Here is a 19,973-nt window from a genome sequence, read left to right as displayed (position 1 = left end):
TCACTGCATCTAAGTCTAACTACCTGTTGTGTTGAGTGAGAACCCACCTCACTGCATCTTAAGTACCTTTACTGTATACTGTTCAGTGAACCCAGCTCACTGCATCTAACTACCCAGTACCTGTTGTGTTTACTTAACCCACATCATCACTGCATATACCTAGCGTTGTGTTGAGTGAACCCAGCTCACTGCATCTAACTACCTGTTGTGTTGAGTGTGAACCCACCTGGCCACCTCACTGCATCTAACTACCTGTTGTGTTGAGTGAGAACCCACCTCACTGCATCTTAAGTACCTTTACTGTTGAGTGAACCCAGCTCACTGCATCTAACTACCTGTTGTGTTGAGTGTGAACCCACCTGGCCACCTCACTGCATCTAACTACTTGTTGTGTTGAGTGAGAACCCACCTCACTGCATCTTAAGTACCTTTACTGTTGAGTGAACCCAGCTCACTGCATCTAACTACCCAGTACCTGGTGTGTTTACTTAACCCACCTCATCACTGCATATACCTAGCCTTGTGTTGAGTGAACCCAGCTCACTGCATCTAACTACCCAGTACCTGTTGTGTTTACTTAACCCACCTCATCACTGCATATACCTAGCCTTGTGTTGAGTGAACCCAGCTCACTGCATCTAATTACCTGTTGTGTTGAGTGTGAACCCACCTGGCCACCTCACTGCATCTAACTACCTGTTGTGTTGAGTGAGAACCCACCTCACTGCATCTTAAGTACCTTTACTGTTGAGTGAACCCAGCTCACTGCATCTAATTACCTGTTGTGTTGAGTGTGAACCCACCTGGCCACCTCACTGCATCTAACTACCTGTTGTGTTGAGTGAGAACCCACCTCACTGCATCTTAAGTACCTTTACTGTTGAGTGAACCCAGCTCACTGCATCTAACTACCTGTTGTGTTGAGTGTGAACCCACCTGGCCACCTCACTGCATCTAACTACCTGTTGTGTTGAGTGAGAACCCACCTCACTGCATATAGCTAGCATACCCCCGAGATGGACAAAATGGACAAACCAGGTAGAGGAAGAGGTAGAGGCAGACCCAGAGGAAGGCCACCAGGCACCGGCAGGTCTGTGGCTGTGCGAGGTGGTGTTGCTGTGATTTCATGCGGACCTGCCCCAAAATACAGTGCTCAGAAGAAGGCACGTGCCATCACTTCCCAAAATCGTGAGGAGGTGATTGAGTATTTAACACAGAACACCTCATCTCCCGCAGCCACCAGCGCTACAACAAGCACCACATCCGCTGCATTTGACACTTCGCAGGAGTTATTTGGTGGTGGTGGTGAAATCACTGATTCCCAGCCACTACTGCAACAACAACAAGAAGGCGCAGGTACACCACCTCATACGTCTGAGTTAGGTGGCGATAGTATGGACGTAACGTGTGTGGATGGGGATGATGGTGGACCACCTGAAGTTGGTGCACTTGAGGAGGTGTCTGAGGAAAGCGCAGCTGGCCAGGAGGATTATGATGACGATTATACGGATACCACATATGTTCCCGGTAGAGAAGATGACCAGGGGGACAGTTCAGAGGAGGAGTCAGAGAGGAGTAGGAGGAGACGACTCCATGATAGAAGCAGAGGGAGCTCGTCCTCAGAAACAGCTGGGGGCAGTGTCCGGTGCCATGTATCGCCAGCTATGGCCAGGGAGCACACATGCCCTTCAACGTCAGCTGCTGCTGATGCCACCGTAGCGCCATCACCCCAGGGGGGCTCAGCGGTTTGGAAATTTTTTCACGTGTGTGTCTCAGATCGGAGCAAAGCCATCTGTTGTCTCTGCCAGCAAAAATTGAGCCGTGGAAAGGCCAACTGTCACATAGGGACAAGTGCTTTACGAAGGCACTTGGAGAGAAGGCACAAACAGCTATGGCAAGAACACCTGAGGAAAAGAAGCACCCCTCAAAAGACAAGCAGCGGAGAACAACCGTGGCAGCCGTCACAGGGGGCTTCTGCTGCTCCACGTTCCCATGGTATTGTTCGTGGCTGGGGGGAGGAAGAATGGATACACTTTTAAACAATTTAAAAATACAACCATCTAAACTTTCAAACAATTTAAAAATACAACCATCTAAACTTTCAAACAGTTTAAAAATACAACCATCTAAACTTTCAAACAATTTAAAAATACAACCATCTATCATTTTCAAAAAATTTAAAAAAAGGGCAAAAAAACTTGCCCTCCGTAAAACATTCTTGGCAAATGCTTTCGACTTGGTTTGTCTTCCGCTGGCTCAAGGGTCCATCTGACCACAGATGCCTGGTCGGCAAAGCACGGTCAGGGCAGCTACAGCATGGGTCTCAGCAGGCTCCCACTTCGGGCCGGAATCCAACCTTCATTCCCCGCGGTGACAATGGCAGACTTGCCCTCCATAACGGATTCCCGTTAAAGGATTTAAAGTTAGTTCATTTCAATTAGGGCCGCAAAAGGTCCTCCTGAGTCCTGTATTGTTATTTTTGGTCACTACCTCGGGGCGGGTGTGTATGCCTACCTGCTGCCCTCCTTGGATATGTAGTGGTAGCCGTTTCTCAGGCTCCACACCGGATTCTATCCCTCATTCCCCGGCCATTACCCGGGGTCACAAATGACAGACTTGCCCGCCTCCATATGATTCTCGTGAAAGGAATGTGGTGTCATCTTTGCCCGCCGTAACTGGTTCTCGTTAAAGGATTTAAAGTACATTCATTTCAAATACACAGCAGGGCCTTGAAAGTCCTCCTCCTGTATTGTTATTTTTGGTCACTACCTCGGGGCGGGCGGGCGTGCATGCCTGTCCGCTGCCCTCCTTGGATGTGTAGTGGTAGCCGTTGCTCAGGCTCCACACCGGATTCAAACCTCTCATTCCCCGGCCATTACCCGGGGTCACAATGGCAGACTTGCCCGCCTCCACAGGATTCTCATTGTAGCGGTACTGAACAAGTACACAGCAAGTAGAAAATGTAAATTAAAAACAAAACGTAAGCTTTTTAACAATGCCATGGAAAGTTGAGAAGGAAGTCACACATTACCTGACATCACTGAGTGAGAAAGAGCAATCACGCCATGTTGCGCAGTAGTCCAGCATGGCCGTCACTACACAAACAGCTGTTTGCGGTGCGTTACACAGTGAGTTTGGTGTGTCAGTGTGAAGCAGTACTCTAATTACACTCCCTGTTTGATGTATACACATGCAAGATGTTTGAAAGCACGTTAGGCCTGCAATTTAGCATTCAATGTGATTTCTGCCCTTAAAACGCTGCTTTGTGTAATATCCAGATTTTTCACCGGGACTTTTGGCATGTATCCCACTCCACCATGCCCCCCTCCAGGTGTTAGACCCCTTGAAACATCTTTTCCATCACTTTTGTGGCCAGCATAATTTTTTCTATTTTTCAAAGTTCGCCTCCCCATTGAAGTCTATTGCGGTTCGCGAATTTTTCCGCGAACCGAACCTTCTGCGGAAGTTCGCGAACCCGGTTCGCGAACCGAAAATCGGAGGTTCGCGACATCTCTATACACAAGTCCTGCCCAACCTACATCTCTGACCTGGTCAGCAGATATACACCTGGCCGCCCACTTCGCTCCTCCAACGACCTCCTCTTAACCACCCCACGCATCTCGCACTCCCATGCCAGACTGCAGGACTTCACTAGAGCTGCCCCTATCCTGTGGAACTCTCTCCCACTGCCCATCAGGCTCGCTCCCACCTTCAACACCTTCAAAAAAGCACTCAAAACTCACTTCTTCAAAGGAGGCATACATCAATTCAACACTACCCTAATCCTTTCTGCCAATAACTTCTTGATGCACCCCCTCCTTTTGTGTCACCAGCCCCTCCCTCTAGATTGTAAGCCTTTGGCAGGGCCCTCTCCCCTTGTGTATCATACTTGACTGTGTGCACTTTACCCAGAATTTGGAACTGGTAATTTTTTACCACTACCATTCCAGTTTATGATCTGGCATTGTACTATTATCTGCATTGTGGTGTGTATCTTATTGCTATTACCTGTATTGTTGTATCTATGGTCTGTTACCTGTATTGTTCTGTCAATCCTGTTATCATTGTCTGTAATCCTATTTATTGTACAGCGCTGCATAATATGTTGGCGCTATATAAATCTAATAAATAATAATAATAATACAGTATGTATAACACATGACTACACTCACAAACATACAAACTTACAAGCAACCTCAAGAAACAGAACATGTTTGCAAGTAGCCTGCGTGTGTATTCACAAACGTGTACATCAGACATAAAGCGGGAAAAGTGAGGATGAAAGACAGAGGGACTTGATTGCCGTGTACGGACCGTCTCATTAAAAATGGGACAGTTGGGTTCCTTAACCACTTGCCGACCGCGCACTCATACCGCGCGTCGGCAAAGTGGCAGCTGCAGGACCAGCGACACAGTAGTGCGTCGCCAGCTGCAGCCTAATTAACGAGCGATCGCGCGGCTACAGCCGCGCGATCGCTACGTCACACTCTTCGGCCCCCATGTGACTTCAGCCCGCCGGCCAATCAGCAGCGCCGGCGGGCCGTAAACATTCAAATTGGCCAATCGAACATGTATAATACAGTTTGTTTACGTAACAAACTGTATTATACTGCCTGCCTCCCGCTGGTGGTCACACTTAGCGATCGACCACCAGCGAGGAGAGCAGGCACAGTAAGCACACACACACGCACACCTTAGGAGCCCCACACACACACACGCACACCTTAGGATCACCCGCAGCACCCATCAGACACCCCCCTGTACCCCCCTGCAGCACGCAGCTTCTACCTAACCACCCCCCATATCACCCATCAATCAATCCCTGTCACCACCTGTCACTCCTATTGATCAGATCAGACCCCTAACTACCCCTTAGGGTTATCTGATCACCCCCACCCCTTCAGATCTCCCCCCCCTGTATACTGCATATCTCTATCTCCCTCTAATAGCCCACTGATCAGCTGTCAATCACCTATCAGTCACCTGTCAATCATCCCTTGTCACCACCTGCCACTGCCCCACATCAGATCAGACCCCCCACTGCCCCTTAGGGACTTCTGATCACCCACCCACCCTTTCAGATCCCCCCAAGACCCCCCCCCCCCCCCCCCGATCACATCAGCAGTCCATTGTTTACATCTTTTTTTCCCTGTAAAAACCCACTTATCACCCATCAATAACCCATCTATCACCCCCTGTCAACACCTGTCACTCAGATCTCCCCCACCCCTGACCCCCCCCCCCCCTGTATACTATCTTATCTCCCTGTAATCGCCCACTGATCAGCTGTCAATCACCTATCAGTCACCTGTCAATCATCCCTTGTCACCACTTGTCACTGCCCCACATCAGATCAGACCTCCAACTGCCCCGGGCTTCTGATCACCCACCCACCCTTTCAGATCCCCCGAGACCCCCCCCCCCCCCCTGATCACATCAGCAGTCCATTGTTTGCATCTGTTTTTCCCTGCTGTAAACACCCACTTATCACCCGTCAATAACCCATCTATCACCCCTTGTCACCACCTGTCACTCATATCCATCAGATCAGACCCCCAACTACCCCTTAGGGGCTTCTGATCACCCACCCCCTCAGATCCTCCCCACACCTTACTAGTGCATTGCTTGCGTATATTCTCCCCCCCCTGCCATTGTGTATCTTATCTCCTGTCTGTAAGGCTTGATTGTGCTTTGTTTGGCTACAATTGTCTCAATTGCACTGTGATTGGCATCGATTGTCGCGTGATTGGCATCGATTGTCGCGTGATTGGCTTCAATTGCCCGTAATTGGTTTTGATTGTGCCAATTGCCCACTGATTGGCTGTTTTGCCCTGTGATTAGCATCGATTGTCGTGTGATTGGCTTCAATTGTCACGTAATTGGTTTTTGATTGTCGCGTTATTGGATTCAATTGGTCCGTGATTGGCTTTGCTGTAATTGTGTTGTAATTGTCTCGTGATTGTTTTTGATTATTTGTGATTGCTCTCTGATCCCCAACCCCCCCCCCCCCCCCTCACTATCACTATCCTAGTGATCTAAAAACTTTTTTAGTATCACTAGTGGTAACAAACAGTTAGGCCAGTTAGCTAAGCAAAAGGGTTGTTAGTGTCAGTTAGTGCTCAGCCCACTGCACCACAGTCACTAATTAGCGTCATCACTGTCGCTAATCAGCATTGGTACTATATAGTATCTGTAAGTGATTATTAGTGATCACAGTCAGATCTATATTAGGGTCACTAGGATCCACAAAAAAACGCAGTGTTTGCCCGATCAGACCTGATCGTTCGCCTGCACTGCGTTCAGCCTGCCCCACCGCAGTGACAGAAATTTTTTTTTCTGATCACTGCAAAAAACACTGTGGTACTGTAAACATCAGTTTTGATTTTTTTTTAATCTAAACTCAGTGACCACAGCTTTCTACCTCTCAAGTACTCCCTTTCGCTAGGTAGGTGCTCTTTTCCTGGGTAGTCTCAGAGGAATACCTCCTAAATTTAGCAGGCCACCATGGCAAAAAAGAGGTTTTCCAATGAAGACATCTACAGGTACATGGACCAGTCGGATGAGGATGATTGGGTCGACTTATTCGACGAATCTTCGGGTTCAGAGTACGATCCTGTAGACAGCAGTGGCTCTCTGACCGATAGTTCCGATGACGAGGTTGAGGTCCCGGCTAGAGCCAGGCGTACCGCACCCCATGTCACTGGACTGCAGGTGGCGGAAGATCAGTCTCAAGGGCAGCAGAGTGGCGCTGATCTGATTTTTCTTGGTGAGGCATGCACCAGCAGCGCAGCATCTCCTGGACCTATCAACACCAGTACTTCCGCAGAAGACCCTGATGAAGTGGCGGACACCATCCTGGAAGTAGAAACTGGTTCGGTGGTACGTGAATTAAGATTCGATCCGCAGCCACCAAGTAGACGGGCCCGTACTCCCATTGGTTTTCCAGAGGTGCTGGCAAACCCTGATTGGCATTCCCCTGATCCCGCCGCACCCATACTGCCCCCTTTCACCGCCCAGTCTGGAGTCCAGGTGGAGACAGTTGAACTAGGATCGGCCCTAGACTTTTTTGAACTGTTCCTCACCCAGGATCTCCTTGACTTAATTGTGGCTGAGACCAACCTATATGCCACACAATTTATAACCGCCCATCCGAAAAGCTGCCACGCCCAGCCTTTTCGGTGGAAACCACTCAAAGTTTCCGAACTTAAAATTTTTTTGGGCCTTCTCCTCAACATGGGTATTACTAAAAAAAATGTATTGCGCTCTTATTGGTCTACACGCCAAATACATAACATGCCCGTGTTCTCTGCTGCCATGTCCAGGGCGCGATTTGAGATCATCCTGCGCTTCCTGCATTTCAATGACAACGACACCTGTCATGAAAGAGACCACCCAGCTTATGACCGGCTCCACAAAATTCGGCCCCTCATAGACCACCTGTCATCCACATTTGCAGATGCTTATACCCCTGAACAGAACATCTGTATAGATGAGTCCCTCGTACATTTTACCGGGCGCCTTGGCATCAAACAGTACATCCCAAGCAAGCGCGCCCGGTATGGGGTGAAACTGTATAAGCTCTGTGATAGGGCCACAGGCTATACATCTCGATTTAGGGTCTATGAGGGAAAAGACTCAAAATTGGAGCCGGTCGGATGTCCTGACTACCTGGGGAGCAGTGGAAAGATTGTGTGGGACTTGGTGTCACCCTTGTTCCAGAAGGGGTACCATCTTTATGTGGATAACTTTTACACAAGTGTGGCCCTCTTTCAGCACTTAAAGTTAGAAGGAATCCGATGCTGTGGCACCGTGCGGCCTAGTCGCCGGGGCTTCCCCCAACGGCTCGTTAACACCAGACTTCAACGGGGGGAGAGGGCCGCCTTGTGTACCGATGACTTGCTCTCGGTGAAATGGAAGGACAAGAGGGACGTTTACCTTCTGTCTACCATTCACACAGACACGACAGTACAAATTACATGGGCAACAGAGGTCATTGAAAAGCCCCTCGCCGTCCACAGCTATAATGCCAACATGGGAGGGGTGGACTTCAATGACCAGATGTTAGGGCCCTATTTAATTTCCCGGAAAACCAGACGCTGGTATAAGAAAGTGTCTGTGTATTTAATTCAATTGGCTATGTACAACAGCTTTGTTCTCTACAGTAAGGCTGGGAGAACTGGATCTTTCCTTCAATTCCAGGAAGACATTGTTTCGGCACTCCTCTATCCAGAAGGTGCCAGAGCCCAACCCCCAAATGCAACTAGCCGGCTGCATGGAAGGCATTACGCCTACCCGATTCCCAGTACCCAAACTCAACGCAACCCCAGAAAAAGATGTCGTGTCTGCAGCAAGGCTGGAATAAGGCGTGACACCCCTGTTTACTGTCCCCGCTGTCCTGACCAGCCTGGCCTATGCCTAGGGGAGTGTTATGAGAGGTACCATGAGAAGACACACTTTTAGAACCTAGGGAACTACAGACACAGCAGTAGGCACACAAGGGTCTCTCAGTGCTATTTCACACTGGCGCGATGCGTTAGGGCAAATTGCCTAGCAAAAGTCACACTTTGCGGTCCCCCCCTACGCCGGAAGTGCTTGACTTAACGCTAGTGCATGCCTACGTTACTGCGTGGCTTCTGCGGTAATTTGGGTCGGCCCGGAAGTCATGTTAGTCTACGGCGACGCAGTTAATTACTAGGCCGAATGCTACTCTTGTGGTATTCCCTGAAGATCTATTTTGGGCGAGACGGTGCGGCGGGCTCGACCGACCGGATAGGCCAGTATGCAGTGTGAACCCAAACATCAGGTTTTGAGAGTTCCAAATACACTGGCCTGCCAGAAACCTCTCCTTTCACTTGGGACAGAATGCATAATGTACTTCGCCACATATCTGTGCGATTTGCACTTTGCACATTGACCCATGGGGGAGGAGAAGTTTATCCTCAGCTCGCAGGTAAAAAAAACAAAAAAAAACAAACAGATAAGCAAAAAAGTTAATATTTGGTTACCAATGTTATTGTTTGGTTTGAACATATTTAATAAAGTTTTAAAAGTTAATGTTATTGAAGTGCTTTGCTGCTTGCTTGCTTTTTTTTTTTTTTTTTTTTTTTCTTCTTCTCTCTTTTTTTCCAACCGACCAATCAGCTGCAGCACTGATGATGCATCCTGACAGAAGCATTGCGCTTCTGTCAGGTTACACAAAATCGGTGCATGCAGCGCTGTAGGACGAGATTTCTCCTCCACAGTAAAAAAGATACGTTTGCCGAGGCATATGGGCCAAGGTGTGGTGTTGGGGATTCATATGCTTTGGCAAGCACTTTGTATCAAAAAAGAACTCAAGCAATGATTTCTCTATTCACATCGATCAATGTGGATGAATAAATCAGAATTGCCTGGGCATACGAGCTGGTGGGTTTGGATTTTTGGGGTGGCAGCTCCTATGTCCAGGCGGACGCCTTCCCCTCCTTTTTGTTTTGTTTTTTTCGTTTTTCTTCTCTCTTTTTTCTATCCAGACCGACCGACCGACCAATCAGCTGCAGCACTGATGGTGCATCCTGACAGAAGCATTGCGCTTCTGTCAGGTTACACAAAATCGGTGCATGCAGCGCTGTAGGACGAGATTTCTCCTCCACAGTAAAAAAGATACGTTTGCCGAGGCATATGGGCCGAGGAGCGGTGTTGGGGTTCATATGCTTTGGCAAGCACTTTGTATCAAAAAAGAACTCAAGCAATGATTTCTCCATTCACATCGATCGATGTGGATGAATAAATCAGGTTTGCCTGGGCATACGAGCTGGTGGGTTTGGATTTTTGGGGTGGCAGCTCCTATGTCCCTCTTTCTTTTCTTTTTGTGTCACATTTTTTGGCAGATATTTGTTCATCCACATTGATCGATGCGAATGAAGGGATGTTTGCCGTTCATTTTTCCTTTCAGCCCAGAATGCACTACCTGTATGCCCAATATAAGGAGTATAGCAGAAATACTGGCCATACATGTAATGATTGCAGAGGCCCTAAAATGCCAGGACAGACCCCACAAATGACCCCATTTTGGAAAGAGGACACCCCAAAGTATTCCGTGAGGTGCATGGTGAGTTCATAGAAGATTTTGTTTTTTGTCACAACTTAGCATAAATTGTTGTTTTTTTTTTTTTTTTCACAAAGTATCCTTTTCTGCTAACTTGTGACAAAAAATAATTTTTTTTATAAACTCATCATGCCCCTCATGGAATACTTTGTGGTGTCTTATTTTTAAAATGGGGTCATTTGTGGGGTTTGTTAACTGTCCTGTCATGTGGGGGGGGGCTAAATTGTGAGCACCCCTGTAAAGCCCAAAGGTAGTCATTGCACGTTGGGCCCCTTAGCGCAGTTAGGCTGCAAAAAAGTGCCACACGTGCTATCGCCGTACCCGGGAGAAGTAGACCAATGTGTTTTAGGGTGTATTTTTACACATACCCATGATGGGTAGAAGAAATCACTCTGTAAATGACAATTTTTTGATTTTTTTTACACACATTTGTCCATTTACAGAGATATTTCTCCCACCCAATATGGGTATGTGTAAAAATACACCCCAAAACACATTGTACTACTTCTCCCGAGTACGTCAATACCACGTGTGGCACTTTTTTGCACCCTAACTGCGCTAAGGGGCCCAGAGTCCAATGAGTTCCGTTAGCATTTCACAGGTCATTTTGAGAAATTTGGTTTCAAGACTACTCCTCACGGTTTAGGGCCCCTAAAATGCCAGAGCAGTATAGGAACCCCACAAATGACCCCATTTTAGAAAGAAGACACCCCAAGGTACTCAATTAGGAGTATGGTGAGTTCATAGAAGATTTTACTTTTTGTCACAAGTTAGCGGAAAATGATTTTTATTGGGTTTTTTTTACCAAGTGTCATTTTCCGCTAACTTGTGACCAAAAAAAAAATCTTCTATGAACTCACCATACTCCTAACGGAATACCTTGGGATGTCCTCTTTGTAAAATGGGGTCATTTGTGGGGTTCCTATACTGCTCTGGCATTTTAGGGGCCCTAAACCGTGAGGAGTAGTCTTGAAACCAAATTTCTCAAAATGACCTGTGAAATGCTAAAGGTACTCATTGGACTCTGGGCCCCTTAGCGCAGTTAGGGTGCAAAAAAGTGCCACATATGTGGTATCGCCGTACTCGGGAGAAGTAGTACAATGTGTTTTGGGGTGTATTTTTACACATACCCATATTGGGTGGGAGAAATATCTCTGTAAATGGACAATTGTGTGTAAAGAAATCAAAAAATTGTCATTTACAGAGATATTTCTCCCACCCAATATGGGTATGTGTAAAAATACACCCCAAAACACATTGTACTACTTCTCCCGAGTACGGCGATACCACATGTGTGGCCCTTTTTTGCACCCTAACTGCGCTAAGGGGCCCAGAGTCCAATGAGTACCTTTAGCATTTCACAGGTCATTTTGAAACATTTGGTTTCAAGACTACTCCTCACGGTTTAGGGCCCCTAAAATGCCAGCGCAGTATAGGAACCCCACAAATGACCCCATTTTAGAAAGAAGACACCCCAAGGTACTCAATTAGGAGTATGGTGAGTTCATAGAAGATTTTGCTTTTTGTCACAAGTTAGCGGAAAATGATTTTTATTGGTTCTTTTTACCAAGTGTCATTTTCCACTAACTTGTGACAAAAAATAAAATCTTCTATGAACTCACCATACTCCTAACGGAATACCTTGGGATGTCCTCTTTGTAAAATGGGGTCATTTGTGGGGTTCCTTTACTGTCCTGGCATTTTAGGGGCCCTAAACCGTGAGGAGTAGTCTTGAAACCAAATTTCTCAAAATGACCTGTGAAATGCTAACGGTACTCATTGGACTCTGGGCCCCTTAGCGCAGTTAGGGTGCAAAAAAGTGCCACACATGTGGTACCGCCGTACTCAGGAGAAGTAGTATTATGTGTTTTGGGGTGTATTTTTACACATACCCATATTGGGTGGGAGAAATATCTCTGTAAATTGACAATTGTGTGTAAAGAAATAAAAAAATTGTCATTTACAGAGATATTTCTCCCACCCAATATAGGTATGTGTAAAAATACACCCCAAAACACATAATACTACTTCTCCCGAGTACGGCGATACCACATGTGTGGCCCTTTTTTGCACCCTAACTGCGCTAAGGGGCCCAGAGTCCAATGAGTACATTTAGCATTTCACAGGTCATTTTGAAACATTTGGTTTCAAGACTACTCCTCACGGTTTAGGGCCCCTAAAATGCCAGCGCAGTATAGGAACCCCACAAATGACCCCATTTTAGAAAGAAGACACCCCAAGGTACTCAATTAGGAGTATGGTGAGTTCATAGAAGATTTTGCTTTTTGTCACAAGTTAGCGGAAAATGATTTTTATTGGTTCTTTTTACCAAGTGTCATTTTCCACTAACTTGTGACAAAAAATAAAATCTTCTATGAACTCACCATACTCCTAACGGAATACCTTGGGATGTCCTCTTTGTAAAATGGGGTCATTTGTGGGGTTCCTATACTGTCCTGGCATTTTAGGGGCCCTAAACCGTGAGGAGTAGTCTTGAAACCAAATTTCTCAAAATGACCTGTGAAATGCTAACGGTACTCATTGGACTCTGGGCCCCTTAGCGCAGTTAGGGTGCAAAAAAGTGCCACACATGTGGTACCGCCGTACTCAGGAGAAGTAGTATTATGTGTTTTGGGGTGTATTTTTACACATACCCATATTGGGTGGGAGAAATATCTCTGTAAATTGACAATTGTGTGTAAAGAAATCAAAAAATTGTCATTTACAGAGATATTTCTCCCACCCAATATGGGTATGTGTAAAAATACACCCCAAAACACATTGTACTACTTCTCCCGAGTACGGCGATACCACATGTGTGGCCCTTTTTTGCACCCTAACTGCGCTAAGGGGCCCAGAGTCCAATGAGTACCTTTAGCATTTCACAGGTCATTTTGAAACATTTGGTTTCAAGACTACTCCTCACGGTTTAGGGCCCCTAAAATGCCAGAGCAGTATAGGAACCCCACAAATGACCCCATTTTACAAAGAGGACATCCCAAGGTATTCCGTTAGGAGTATGGTGAGTTCATAGAAGATTTTATTTTTTGTCACAAGTTAGCGGAAAATGACACTTGGTAAAAAAACCCAATAAAAATCATTTTCCGCTAACTTGTGACAAAAAGTAAAATCTTCTATGAACTCACCATACTCCTAATTGAGTACCTTGGGGTGTCTTCTTTGTAAAATGGGGTCATTTGTGGGGTTCCTATACTGCCCTGGCATTTTAGGGGCCCTAAACCGTGAGGAGTAGTCTTGAAACCAAATTTCTCAAAATGACCTGTGAAATCCTAAAGGTACTCATTGGACTCTAGCGCAGTTAGGGTGCAAAAAAGTGCCACACATGTGGTATCGCCATACTCAGGAGAAGTAGTACAATGTGTTTTGGGGTGTATTTTTATACATACCCATGCTGAGTGGGAGAAATAACTCTGTAAATGGACAATTGTGTGTAAAAAAAAATCAACAAATTGTCATTTACAGAGATATTTCTCCCACCCAGCATGGGTATGTGTAAAAATACACCCCAAAACACATTGTACTACTTCTCCCGAGTATGGCGATACCATATGTGTGACACTTTTTTGCAGCCAAACTGCGCTAAGGGGCCCACAGTGCAATGACTACCTTTAGGCTTTACAGGGGTGCTTACAATTCCGCACCCCCCAAAATGCCAGGACAGTAAACACACCCCATAAATGACCCCATTTTGAAAAATAGACACTTTAAGGTATTCATTGAGGGGCATGTTGAGTCCATGGCAGATTTCATTTTTTTTTTGTTACAAGTTAGCAGAAATGGAAACCTTTTTCTTTTTTTTTTTTTTTGTGACAAACTGTCATTTTCCGCTAACTTGTGACAAAAAATAAAATCTTCTATGAACTCACTATGCCTCTCAGTGAATACTTTGGGATGTCTTCTTTCCAAAATGGGGTCATTTGGGGGGTATTTATACTATCCTGGAATTCTAGCACCTCATGAAACATGACAGGTAGTCAGGAAAGTCAGAGATGCTTAAAAATGGGAAAATTCACTTTTTGCACCATAGTTTGTAAACGCTATAACTTTTACCCAAACCAATAAATATACACTGAATGGGTTTTTTTTCATCAAAAACATGTTTGTCCACATTTTTCGCGCTGCATGTATACAGAAATTTTACTTTATTTGAAAAATGTCAGCACAGAAAGTTAAAAAAAATCATTTTTTTGCCAAAATTCATGTCTTTTTTGATGAATATAATAAAAACTCAAACTCGCAGCAGCAATCAAATAGCATCAAAAGAAAGCTGTATTAGTGAGAAGAAAAGGAGCCAAAATTCATTTAGGTGGTAGGTTTTATGACCGAGCAATAAACCGTTAAAGCTGCAGTGGTCTGAATGGAAAAAACAGTGCTGGTCCTTAAGGGGGGGTAAAGGCTGAGTCCTCAAGTGGTTAAATAACTTTTTATTTCTGTACTTGTTTCTTTCCCTATTTGCATCACTGATGAGTTGCATTATCATCAGGCACCCTCCACAGTACTGAGTACCCACACACATCTCAAAGCCAGAGAAGGTCAGTCACAAATCAGTGCTAATGCATGGAAAAAAATGGCCTCTACTGACTTTGGTAAGTATGGTATGCAGCATCACGATTGTAACTCTGGGCTGCATAGCTAATGTAGGGATATATAGCAGATACAACAGATGTGTAATTTATGTAGGGTTGAGAAAGTCCCTGGATACAGTAGCTGACAGTTTGCAGGCTTCTTATAGGACCCTGCTGATAGCTGGAATAGGCTACTTTGCTCATCCTGAAAACTCTATAAAACTGTCTTATCGCCACACATATGCACCCATCCACACTTGCACATTAATAGGTATAAGATGCATGCCCTGGGGGTCATTTGTATATTAGATTGGATATGGTGCCTCAACAAACAGATACACATTCATTTCTGAGAATCTTTCTTGCTGTGGATAGCAGAGATAAAACGGTAGCACTTGCTTTCTTCATACAGTAATGTATTTGCTCCAGACTGCAGTTGGGAAACACATGTGGCATGTGCCTGTCTTTGATGTGTACGCCAGCATCATCCGAGGCTCTTCTCTTCACCTGTCTATCATCAACCCTGCTGTTTTATTTAGATCCCATCAGTATAAAACCAAATAAGTTTGCTTCATTTTATTATTGCTTACATTTTTATCATTACTTCTTAAAACGCTCACTTGTGATTTTTTTTTCAAGTTTGAAGTTGATTATTACTACTGGTATGTTTCAAATGTATTACGCAGACTCTTACAGTTTGCTTTAAGCCTCATACACATAAACGGTACAATTTTCCATCAGATCAACTGGTGATCTGATAAGAAGTTGCATCATGTATAGACGTCCACATTGTTCTCGATCTATAATGCGCTCGATTCTGCATTGATAACTACCCAAAATCGATTGCGTTATCGATCGAAATCTGATCAGACCGGTCGGAAATGAACTGATCGATCCGTTGATCTGACGGAAAATTGTACCGTGTGTACCCAGCTAAATGATGATAGAGAGCACATTGGAGAGGCTATTAACTGTTAAAGTAGCCCTGTAGTGATGACAACATTGCACAATGATTGTTTGATTGTACTTACAGACAGTGACATCACAGTTATATGGTAACTATGATGGCGATGACTGTAAGTACACTCATTGTGCCACATGGTTTTGCCTACTTTGGCAATCTTGTCCTTCTTCTTTTGTCATCCTTCTTCTTGTTAGCATAGTGGAGCATTCCAAAGTTTGAGCTTCCATGTAAAGGAGACTATTGACACAGCTGCCAGGCCTTGACCTAGATGGGGGTACTAGCTTTGCCTATTATATAGAGATTGTACTCATAAATCCAGGCTACAAGTGCAATCACCATGAAAGCAGATGGGGCAAAACCATTCCCACTCTGATCAGCAGGATCCCACTGTGGGCTTATCATATATATACAAATGGGAAAGCATGCTATATTAAAAATTCAACTATAAGAATAATAACCAAGAAAATAGGAGGTGCCCATTAACAATAGAAAATGAAAAACAGTTTAACCACTTCCTGCCCCATGACGTGAAAACAAGTCTTTGTGCTCCCCTCCCTACCAAATCCTAGATAGCACTGTTCATTTATCTCTGAGCTGATAACAATGCTAAGCACTTGTAAAGGAATGACAGAAAATACCTCTCTTCCTCCTAGGGAATTCAATGGCAGGATTAATGGGTAAACAAGTGTAAAATAAGCTTTCCAGGAGCAGACAGATTTAACAAGACAGCACCCAATGTGTTACTAATACATATTAAAACAAATGAACTGTTTAAATAAACATAAGAGATAGACAAATAAAATGTGTGGGTTTAATGTACAATAGAAGCTAATTACATCAAAGCTATAATGTATGAAAGTGGATAAATTGTGTATTTTTTCACTTTTTTCCTTATTTTCCTTTTAAAATACATAGAAAATAAGAAAAAAAGCCTAATTTGTCCTGAATAAAACAATATATAGATCATTTAGTTGTTATAATTATTTATAAAGTTATTGCCAAAGTAATCAGAGCTAAACTGAACTGTGAAAATGACCAGGGTAGGGAAGTGGTTAAAAATGCAAGGTAAGCGTTAACTCAACTCTAAAGACACAGCAATCGCCCTTATGCTTAATAGTTTTTCCCTTTTGGCAATTGCTGTGTATGCCACCATTTGAGGTAAGCCAAAGCCAGTTTAAAACTTTCTTAAAGTGGACCTGAACTCAGAACTCCTCTCTGCTCTAAAAGATACACAACAGCATAATACCTTTAAACAAAACAAAAATTCTTTGTTACAGCTGATACAAATCCTAAAACAAATCTGCACAGTTTCTACTTCCTGATTCATGGAAGCAGACATATTGTTTACATACGTTGGTCATGCAAATTTCCTAGCCACATCCTCTGGAGGTTTGTACTATAAATACCATGTGATATCACAGACCTGCGCTGGTCATAAGGGTTAGTCCTGTGAAACACTCCTGGAGTGTCAGCCTTGCTCATTGTTTAAAGATTAGCTTAGAGTAATTCCTGGGACTGCACTAGGCAGATTCCCTAGTGCAGTTAGGATTGCTTATCTGTTTTGTTTGTCTGTTGCGATTGTTCTGTCCCAGCGGTGGTCGACAGGAAGTCGTTCTGACCTTTGTTCTTGGAGTATAGCTGGAGCAGCGGTTGCTACCAGCTATCTGATCTGTCTTGCCTGGATCGCACTCGCCTTGCGCTAGTGCTGTGGATCCGTCTCTCTCACTTATTCCTGTTTTCATGTATCTGTCTTGTCTGCTACGAACGCTTGCTGGAGGCTCGGTGAGGTAACCGTTAAGCAAGCGCTCGCGTCCTCTGTTTCATGTTTGTCTGTCGGTGGTTAGTTAGGCGTGCTTGTCTCTGTTGTGCTTGACACGCGGAGACCGCGCATAAACGCGTGCACTGTTGCGAATGAGTGCGGTGTTCGCGTTTAGTTAGTGTTTGTTATTTTCCTTATCTTCTCATTGTATGATTTGCTGTGCCTTTGCTACTTCTGTGCTCTGCCTTGCTGTAGCCGTGTGTCACCTCTGGCAATCGCCTCTCCCGCGATTGCGTTCCTACTTCATATCTGCTGTTGTGTATGCATCGTCGTGGGTTGGCGACTAGTTTGGTGCACACACATACAATCTGTCCCTTTGCTCAATCTCATTCGCAATCGCTTCTCAGGCGATTGCGTTCTCACTCGGTTTCCTTTGTTGTGTTTCCGCCGTTGCAGGTTGGCGGCTAGATTGGTGGACATACATACATTCCTCATCTGTGCTTATTCAGTCTTGTGTCGCTGTTAGCATTCGCCATCTCTGGCGATTGCCTTCTCACCTGTTCTTCATGGTTGTGTGTTCATCATCGCAGGGTGGCGACTAGATTGGTGGACACACATACCCTCTGTCACTTTGCTCTCTCCCTTTCAGGGCTATCTTGCCCTGCGTTTCTTCCCTCCGTGCAATTCCTGTCTGGCGTGTGTGGCAGGGCAGAGGAGCTGTTCCTCTGCACTCCACAGCTCCACCTGCCGACAGGAATTTCCCTCTACAGGTGCATTGCACCGTTTGCTGGGTTCCCTCAAATTATATGCTTGTGGAGGATTTCCGCAGTGTCAGCGCACGTCTTGTGCGCTGATCACGGAGAGAATTCCACAATCGTTACACCTGTACTCTCAAATGGGCTTATCTGCTTATCTGCCATAGGCAGTCATGTGACACGGGGGGGGGGATCAAATTACAACTAGTGATTAGACACAAATGAGGGGCAATTACACAGGTTAAACTCTCTAAATACATACAGGGTGCATTTCTGTTATGTTTTCCTTGTGTCCTGTGCAAGAGTTAAGGAACACATAAAATTGTTTTATTGCTTTTTGTTTTATGTTGTTGGTTAGAGTCAAATTAATGGGCTGTATATACGTATTGAACAGGGTGGTGTGAGAAGGGTCACAGCGGTTCAACCAATCAATTGTTTGATTACTACAAAACTATGTGCCATAGATGACATACCCGCTACACTTTGGATGTACACAATCTACAATCAGGTGCAAACAAAAAATAATGATCTATTTTGACATGGATCATTTACCACAGAACAGCATATTCATTCATTCAGATTTCAGTAGAAGTCTGTCTAAGTATTGCTCTGAATACCTCCACTACATCTCTGTACTGCTTGATGCACTACTAACCTATGCAGCCATCAGTGGGGCACCACTACCCACTGTGAACCCTTCCGCTCCTCATGCTTAGTCTATATTACAATGACCTCAACAAATCAATGTTCAGTTGATTCAAAAAAAATGATGGAGTAGACTTTAATTTTTAATTCTTTTACATTACAGTTTTTTTTACTCTAAATTTCAATTTATTACAGAAAAAAAACCCCATGGTATATGATTTTTTTCTTAACCCTCATTTTATGCCTCCTATCCTGTACTACACATGTATCCCCCTTTCCAACCAAGGTTCTTTATCCACCCAGACTGGTGAGATGTAACAATTTCAAATGGCAACCCGTTACTTCAGTAAGGCCTCGTTCACACTAAACACGCTGCTGAAATAGTGTGAATGTGGCCTTACTGGAGGTATGCGATCAGCAAGAACATCAGAAGTGTGTAGGGAGCACTTCTGATGTTCAGACTATACCTGCTGTGCAGCAGTGCTGGAAGCATTTTTGGCAATGCTCATCGCTGATCCCATTCATTGTAATGAATGGGATCAGCAGCGCAACGCACGGCAACGCAGACGGCATGCGATCGGGTGCGCTTGCATCCCGAACGCACGACTATATGCATTGCCTAATGTGAATGAGGCCTTAGCTAAACATCTTTTAACCACTTGAGGACTGCAGTGTTAAACTCCCCTAGTGACCAGGCCATTTTTTACTTAATACGCCACTGCAGCTTTAAGGCTGCAGGGCCGCACAACTCAGCACACAAGTGATTTCCCCCCCCCCTTTTCCCCCCACCAACAGAGCTCTCTGTTGGTGGGGTCTGATCGCTCCCCAGATTTATTTTTTATATATAAATATTTTTTTATTGAATACATTTAACAATTTTTTTTAGTCTCCCTCCCTCCCTCTCTCCATCCCAGCGGCAGGCTATGACAGCGATGGGCTGTGTTAGGCTTCAGCTTATCACAGCGGATCGCTTCTGTGCCGTGTTAGATCGCAGCGCTGTACAGTCCTATTAGACGGGGAGACTGAACCTTAGTTTCGGGCGAACCGATGCGCTGGTTCGGGTGCACCGGTGCAACGTTTCACACGTACCAACTTAACGCACACTAAGAGGTTTTTCACTGGCTAACACTTAGCACCCTTTTGTGAAGCAAGAAAACGCATACAGAAAACCGACAGACGA

This window comes from Hyperolius riggenbachi, chromosome 4 (assembly GCF_040937935.1).
Source record: "Hyperolius riggenbachi isolate aHypRig1 chromosome 4, aHypRig1.pri, whole genome shotgun sequence".
Taxonomy (NCBI): Eukaryota; Metazoa; Chordata; class Amphibia; order Anura; family Hyperoliidae; genus Hyperolius; species Hyperolius riggenbachi.
Note: the sequence above shows the minus strand (reverse complement) of the source record.